Source organism: Prosopis cineraria, unplaced genomic scaffold, assembly GCF_029017545.1.
Source record: "Prosopis cineraria cultivar Desert tree isolate PC_DT_omini unplaced genomic scaffold, ASM2901754v1 PC2, whole genome shotgun sequence".
NCBI lineage: Eukaryota > Viridiplantae > Streptophyta > Magnoliopsida > Fabales > Fabaceae > Prosopis > Prosopis cineraria.
This window is the reverse complement of record NW_026555333.1, coordinates 41,711,127-41,719,160: the sequence shown is the minus strand read 5'-3', so window position 1 is coordinate 41,719,160 and position 8,034 is coordinate 41,711,127. Positions and strand designations below refer to the sequence as shown.

The window sequence follows — 8,034 nt, the reverse complement described above, 5'->3', positions numbered from 1 at the left end:
GCTTTTTCAGGGGATGGAGAAAAGATAAAGTGACCCAAGTTTTGAAGATTGTGATCTAAACCCAACAATTGGAATAAATGTCTTGATTGAAAAAACTTCAGTTGAAACAAAAGATCCTTTTGGTCAGAAATATCCCACTTTAGAAATGCATTATTTACTTGAAGATTGGGCAGGGATATATCCTTCGAGAATCTCCCAATCCTGGAACTGTAGCAGGTTGTGGGAGTTTGAGGACATTAAGGAAGTGTTGGAAAATAATAAGGTGAGTACTGTTTTTATTTCTAAATATTTCATTTTGTTGTGATACATCTGTTATTTTTAATATGCCTCACTTCCTTGTCATTTTCCATGTTAATTTTTCTGGTAATGAACACTTTTATTAGGGATCTCGAGCAATATGAGCTATTGTGTTATGCGAGGACATTATTCTTGGAACTCAAGAAAAAAAAAAAGAAGTGCACCCCAATGCCTTTTTAACGATGAGTTATATTAGATTACTAATAATACGGAACTATGATGATCAACTCATCTTGCCAAGGAGATTGGAACTTCTAGCGCATTGAAATTTTAAAGATGAGTTATATTAGATTACTCATAATACAGAACTATGATGATCAACTCATCTTACCAAAGAGATTGGAACTTTCGAGCGCATTGAAAGTTGTTTGCTGGCAACAATTCTCTCTTGAAACTCTCCCACTTTCCTTGGATAAAATTGTAGATATTGAAATGCAATATAGCAAAGTAAAGCAATTTTGGAATGCTACACAGGTGAGATCAACACTCCATGTAACATCATCTATTTTAAAATTATATCTATGTGTCCATGTTTATTCATATGTTGTTTAGTAAGGCTAACTCTCCTATCTTTTATTTGTCTAGTCAATGGAAAAGTTGAAACATATTGATCTAAGATATTCTCTCAATTTGATCGAAACTCCGGACTTCTTAAGTGTTCCAAATCTAGAACATTTATGTCTTATTGGCTGCAAATCCCTTGTCAAGGTTCATACCTCACTTGGAAAGTTGAAAAGACTTGTCAAGGTTGACTTCAGTGAATGTATCATTCTTGAAATCCTACCAAGAAAATTAGAAACGAATTCTTTGGAAAGTTTAGTTCTACGTGGGTGTGGAAATATTGTGTGCTTCCAAAGTTTGGGGAAGACATGAAGAAACTATCATATCTTGATGTGAGTGGCACTGCTATAATTACATTTCCGGAATCACTTGGTTCCTTGACTGGTCTTGAATATTTGAATTTGAGTGGCTACAAGTTGTTGAAGACTCCCATGAATTGCCAAATTTTTGGCTTGAATCTTAGGTTGTTAATAGAGTTATATTTACACAGTTGTGGCTTAAATGATGGATCATTCCTAATAATATTAGTGGTTTATCATCACTCATTGTATTGGATCTTAGAGCAAATGATTTTGTTAATCTGCCCACGGGTTGCTTCTCTAGTCTATTTCGACTTCTCTATCTTTTTTGGATTATTGTGTAAGACTCAAGTCATTGCCAAGGCTTCCAGCACAGTTGATTTGGTTAAGTGCAGTCGATTGTGATTCAATGGAACCTTTATCAGATAGACAATTATGGTATTTGGTTACTTCACATGACCATGAGGTATGTATGTCTTCCTACAATCTATATGATTAATGATTTATGCATATTTTTTAATTATATATGCATAACATAATTAATTATTTATTTTAGTTTCGTCGGTGAATTCAGTATGTAAATGCTGATGAGAGGCATGATGATAGTTTTTTTTCATCATTGATGTTCAAGTACGTTATGGTATGACAATTTTTTTTTTTTTTTGGTGTATTATAGGGACATGCTCCCATTAAGGGTATAATCAATGTGAATAACAGTTTAGTATTGGTGCAGCCGGAATGTTTGCCCCAAAGAGATTTTGTTGCAATTATGCCAGCTAGATGCCAAATACCATCGTGGTGTACAAATAAAGAATATTATCCTTTTGCCTCCATGTCTTAGGCTGGGCCGGTGTGATTTTGGTGGAGTAGTAAAGCTGCAGAAGATGATGACTATTATGCAAAGAGTGGGCGCATGCTATTTACCGTGGGCATAATGTTGCGAGTCCTCAACTGTGCATAATGGTGTTGGAATTAAATGAGAAAACATGTTGGCAACATCTAACACCTCATAACAATTCCCTTCACATTTTACTTTCTACTAATTACTCTACAATTGGTGGTGAGATGAAATATTGGGATGTGGTTGGCGGGTGATATGTAAAGAAGAGATGCAAGAGTGTTGCCATCTCAATCATCTCACCCAACCACCACTACATCCAACGCCTCATCAGGTCATGCTTTCATGGACCGTCCTTGACCAAGTAGCTAAACTAGTGTATTCAAAAGATAGAAAAAGACAATGTATCAGGTAACAATGACTCGCCCTCTTCTTCCTACCCCCTCCCTCTCTTCTACTTTTATTTCAACCATTCTTGCAACTACTTACTTTTCTTTAAACTTGCTGAAAATCATTCACAGGTGACCTGCCCGGGTTATGAAGTACTAATGAAGGCGATACAAGGATGATCGCGTGGTTTTTCATATTTAGCATTATGCATTCAGCTATGAAGTAGAATTAATTCAAATGATTTGAACAGGCTTTGGACTGAGGACAATGAGCAGGACGAAATGGACGTGCTTTTATTATTGTTGTTACTTTTATTTTGCCTTCTCTTCCATTCATTTTTCCGAGATGAAATTTATGTTATATCAAATTTAACATTTGTTCCAAACATTGAACACCTCAATCATTTATGTTAATAGTTGAATAAATATATTTTCATTTCATATTCTAACAATTTATTTAGTATAAATGCTTAAGTTTCATCTGAACAACTAAAAGAATGAAAGAGATGATGGACAGGAAAAGCAATCGTTCAAGTAATTAATAACTTGAATATGTGAGTTAAAAGTGAATGAAATTTAGAAAACACCCCAGTTGTTAGGTACGAAACTTCAACAAAACAACAAAATGTTGGCAATTATTTGACATGAAATTAATGCTTTGTTCTTGGGACAATAAATGTTCATACTTGTTTATCATTTCTTTATATAGTCCCTCCATTTCTATATATATAAAAAATTATATCATACAGTTTAAAAAAGTTAGTTAACCATAATAATTATGTCTAATAAAAAAAATTGGAGTAAAATGTCCTATGTTAACCAACATAAGCATGTATTAATTATTTCTTATTAATATAAATTATGAGGGATGATTTAAGAAATGCGCAATAAATACTTATTGAAATATCTAATTTTCCTTCCATAAAATATAAGTTCAAAGTGATAGTGTATCCTATAAATAGAAACAAGGGAAGTATTTTATTAGAAAATACTAAAACTTTCACTCCCCTTCCTGTACTTTTCATTTAATCAGTCTCCCTCACTCAAAATGCTGGTTTTCAATTTTCATTATAGAATTAATGATGAGAGATAAATAAGTTGGGTGGAACGTAAAATGGACTCTCTTAATAGTTTTAGTTTTAGTTTGGTCATTCTTTCCAATTAAAACTATGTAATAAAAAATGATCGACTTGTCTGAAGCAAAATTTCTCTTCTCAATGCTTGTCATAAAAGAAATTTAAAAATAAATATTTTCATAAAAAAATAGCAATAATAGATGACGGCGTTTCTTTTTCGGATGAAATATCAATGTATCAACATATATATATATATATATATACATTATTCTTATTAAGGAACCAAAAAGCACAATTGTTTCAAGTCATTTTCCGTCTCATTAATAAAAAACACTTTTTAGACAACCAGACTATACTTATCCAGAACCATTGATGACCAAATGACAATCTCCTATATGCTGAACCAACGAAGGAACAGCACAAGTGTTCCATGAATGTTTTGTATTATGTCTGTATGGACCTTTAGACTGATTGCTCTAGAGGCCTTTTTTTCACAGACGGTACAGTATGAATCAAATGACCCTCAGCTCTTGGGTTCAATCCCTGAGCTGATGGAAATACAAAAATATGGTTGGAATTGGAAGAGCCATCTTATTTGGAGCCTCTCAATGCTCGAATTAGGAATAATCGGGATTATTGGCTTCGGATACTAAATAGTTATAAAGGGGAAAAAAAAAAGACCCTCATGAGTGTTATTTAGCTCGCATGTTAACCACTGAGATTATGTTGATTCATAAATAAAACATCGGGTATCATAATTTATTAGTATTTCTTCATGGAAAAAAATTATCATGCAAGTGCAAAAAAATTAATTTATATTCTCTCTCATTCTATTTATAAGGCAGAAAGAAATAAATTTTTTTATCATATTATAAATTATGACATTAATTTCTTATCATAATTTTCTAATCTGAAAACGCTCCAGTTGGCTTACCTACAATAGAGTTTTAGAAGTGCTCGTGTATATTTTCAAAGCTTTTTCAAAATGCTTTGGAAGGGTGAAATTAAATGTTCCAAAAAGCTATTTTTGTTGTAGTTTGTCCATTAAATATTGGTGAGAAAAAATATATTATCAAAAATATATTTAATAAGGATAAGATTAAAAACTTATTAAATTTTAGTCATAATTAATGAGGTCTAAAGTTTCTTTTTAATTTTAAAAAAACATGTTAAAAGTGATTTATAGATAGAATCAAATGAGTGTATCTAAAAAATACGAGTGATAATTTATTCACGTAATCCTTAAAAATTATAAATGTAAAAATATGGGCAGTCATTTGGACTTCTTGCCTGGCCTAATTCATCTGGACTAACATATATAACATGGCAGTGCATGCATGTGATAAACAATGACTAAAGAGCTTCTAGAGGGCAAAATAGCCATTGAACAACTCCTAATGCACTAGAAGGGCATTTGAGAACATTGGGAAGTTCCAATCTTCTTCGAATGATGAGTAATCTGAGATTAAACAACTTCGAAAAGCATGAGGTTCCAATATACTTCAGGATCATCCCGTCGTGAGGAATCTAACACAATGCTTTGTATTGCTTCAGTTCCCTGATAACAATATTATGAATTCCCATTATAATAACATGAGAATGATAAGGAAGTAAGACGCATGAAAACAAGATTTAATTAAATAAAGAAGCACTCACAATAGTATTTTCCAATACTTCATCGATGTCCTCGATCTTCCACGGTCAACTGCGTCTGTAAGCAATGCTAGGAGATTCTTGATAAATTATATTCCTGCCCATTTCTTGAAATAAATCATGCATCTCTAAACGGCATCTTCCAAAATCAGTATGGCATTCAACTAGCAAAGTTTTTTCAATGAGGATACTTATTTCAATGAAGACCAATATTTTCAAAATTTGGAATACTTCATCTTTTTCCCATCCCTTGAAAAAGCATGCAATATCCAAGAATATTGCCTTCTCTTCATCATTTAATCCATCATAGCTTATTTTAAGAATCTGAAAAACATCCTTATCTGAAATTTGTCTCAATCTGTCTTAAGCATCTTCCCACTCAAGTACACTTCTTCCACGAAGAAAAAACCTAAAACCTGAAGCGCCAAAGGAAGACCGCCGGCATATTCAACCACAGATTTAGACAACACCACATATCCCTCCTTAGGATGATCTTTTTTAAATGCTTTCTTTGAACAGATCTGGAGAGATTCATCTTCTTTCATGGGTTCCATCTCATATATTCCATGAACTCCATGTGAAGTCAACAAGTGCTTATCTCTAGTTGTTATAATTACTCTATTACCCTCGCTAAACCACTCTGCATTAACGGCCAAATTATCCAATTGACTCATGTGATTTATATCATCAAGAACAAGTAGAACCTTTTTATTCCAAAAGTATTTTCTTATTTCCTTCTTCCTTCAAACTCATTCTTAATTTTCATATTACTTACATGTGAAAGAAGCTCTCTTTGTAAATAAACTTTTCCTTTTCTTTTAGAAGTTTCTCTAACATAAGAACGAAAACAACATATTTCAAATTGGTGAGAGATGCTTTCATAAACAACTCTAGCAAGAGTTGTTTTACCAATACCGCTCATTCCCCATATTCCTACAAAATGAACATCGCCCAACCCTATCTTCAAGAGTGAATTTATTTCAACTATCCTTGAGACTTATTCCAACTAAATTATAATCATCATAAGATGGCAATTTAGAACATAGTTTGCTCCATATTGCTTAAACAACGTCTTGGATAACTTGTGTTTCAGGCCTAAAAATATAAAGAATAAATGAGCACAAAATGAGTTATAAAGAGCTATAGTGCAGGGAAAAAAGCTTTTCACAGCCGTCTTGGACAACTTCTATTGTATCACGTTGTTCTGTTTCTATTTAACTATTTTGCAAGAAATAGTTAAACAGAACAACGTGATATAATAGAGAAATTTATCGTTAAGCAATCTTTTTTTTTTCTTTTTTTCTTTTTGACTGTGAGTTAGGAAACAAGCCGAGGGACACTTCAGAAAATAATATAATCACGGCGAAAAACAAGGAATAAGCCTAGACTTTTTGATCTATTGATGCATATCCATTTAAATCGAAATATCCAAATACATTCATAATTTTCGTGAATAGTTTGGATTATACAAGGTTTCTCTCACTCTCTCACACACACATATGATTTATGAGTCATGGATTATCTTTTTTGAGTTTAAACCATATTAACTTAATAAAAAATGATTAAACCACGATATGAAAGAAAACTTACCGACCCCTCGTGTCCCAACCTTACAAATTGCTAATTTCCATCAAAGCATTTTTCCATTTCTGCAGTTTGTCTTTGCTTCCTTTAAATCTCTCTTCATGTTTAGCTAAAGCTAATGCAAAATTTTTCTTGAATGCCTTACATCGGACGGATCTGCACCATAAAAATAGGGAAAAATTGTTTATTTCTACAGTCAATGATCTTTTGAAGTTCATTTGCACCATACAGAATTTGCATAATTTTGAGAGAACAACAGCAATGAGAGAGTCTTCAATTGCTTGAAATAATTGTTGCGATATGACTTCTCTTTCTATTCCTTTATCATCCTTAAAAGCACGTATGCCACTTTGACTAAAAGCGGAACACAAGTGACCTGTAAAATTCAAGCGAGTATCTTTTCCTGCAAAACAAAAACAAAAAACAAAAAACAAAACATCATATTTCCATTTATTTTGGAGTTGAATTCGAAGAGCTTGAAAATGATTCTCCTTTGACCCTATACGCCATTGCAGTGTTTTGATTTCTTGGTTGTGTCTGAATCGGAATCTGCAACAACATATTCGATCATATCACTAGTTTTGAAGGAAAAGAAAAAAAAAATTGGATAAGAAATCAAAACTAGTGGGTATAATATACTGGAGGAAAAAAATGTTACGCAGGATCAGTAATACAATATGCAACGAAAAATATTATTAGTGTTGCAGAGACCATACTTTCTCTTTGCTCAATGGTTTGATCTGGAGTCAATGAACTACGTCGTCGCGCTGGAGAGTGATATCAGGAATACATGGAATATCTTCACTTCCCTTGACTCCACTTTTGTCTGTACTCTCTGGTACTCTTTATTAAAATAAAATTAAATCAAAATCAATGACGTGTCTGAGATAATTTAAAATTATGGCCACAACAACCGAATTTTTACCAGCTTGGAAAACATATTATAATATTTCTTAGTCTAAAAAGTAATTACTCAACTGAATGAGAATCTTATCCTGTGATGACAAAACCACATCACTTTCTCTCGAGCTCAATGCTGTATGATCTAAAGTCAGTGGACTACAATCAAAAGTGAGGAAATAAAAGGAAGAATTTGATTAAAGTCCATTGAATCTGATATAATTTCAATCAGGTCTTATATTTTTTTTTTTGACAATTTCACTGCAAATTAGAAGGACTGAAATGAAATAAATTCTTTTGCTTAACTGACCAAAATGTTTTTAAATTATAATTAGTATTACTAAGATAATAAGTCAACTTACAGCTTTTACAAGTAATATTAATAAAATAACGAGTCAAGTTATGAGTTTATAAGTAACTTTAATATAGTGAACGTA

At 32.4% G+C, this 8,034-nt stretch overlaps 1 long non-coding RNA gene across 4 annotated transcripts; it reads right to left on the bottom strand.

Annotated features, from left to right (window-relative positions):
* Positions 1-4,698: 4,698 nt before the first annotated feature.
* On the bottom strand, positions 4,699-7,496 carry LOC129304178 (uncharacterized). Of its 4 annotated transcripts, none has more exons than XR_008591620.1 (4): positions 7,414-7,496; positions 6,955-7,246; positions 5,117-6,853; positions 4,699-5,018 (listed from the first exon to the last, which is right to left on the bottom strand). It is a non-coding gene; the product is annotated as an uncharacterized LOC129304178 (long non-coding RNA). The 4 variants fall into 4 exon arrangements; XR_008591621.1 differs by lacking the exon at positions 7,414-7,496 and having other exon boundaries at positions 5,117-6,208; positions 6,704-6,853; positions 6,955-7,371; XR_008591622.1 differs by lacking the exon at positions 7,414-7,496 and having other exon boundaries at positions 5,117-5,210; positions 6,704-6,853; positions 6,955-7,365.
* Between the last annotated feature and the right edge of the window lie 538 nt (positions 7,497-8,034).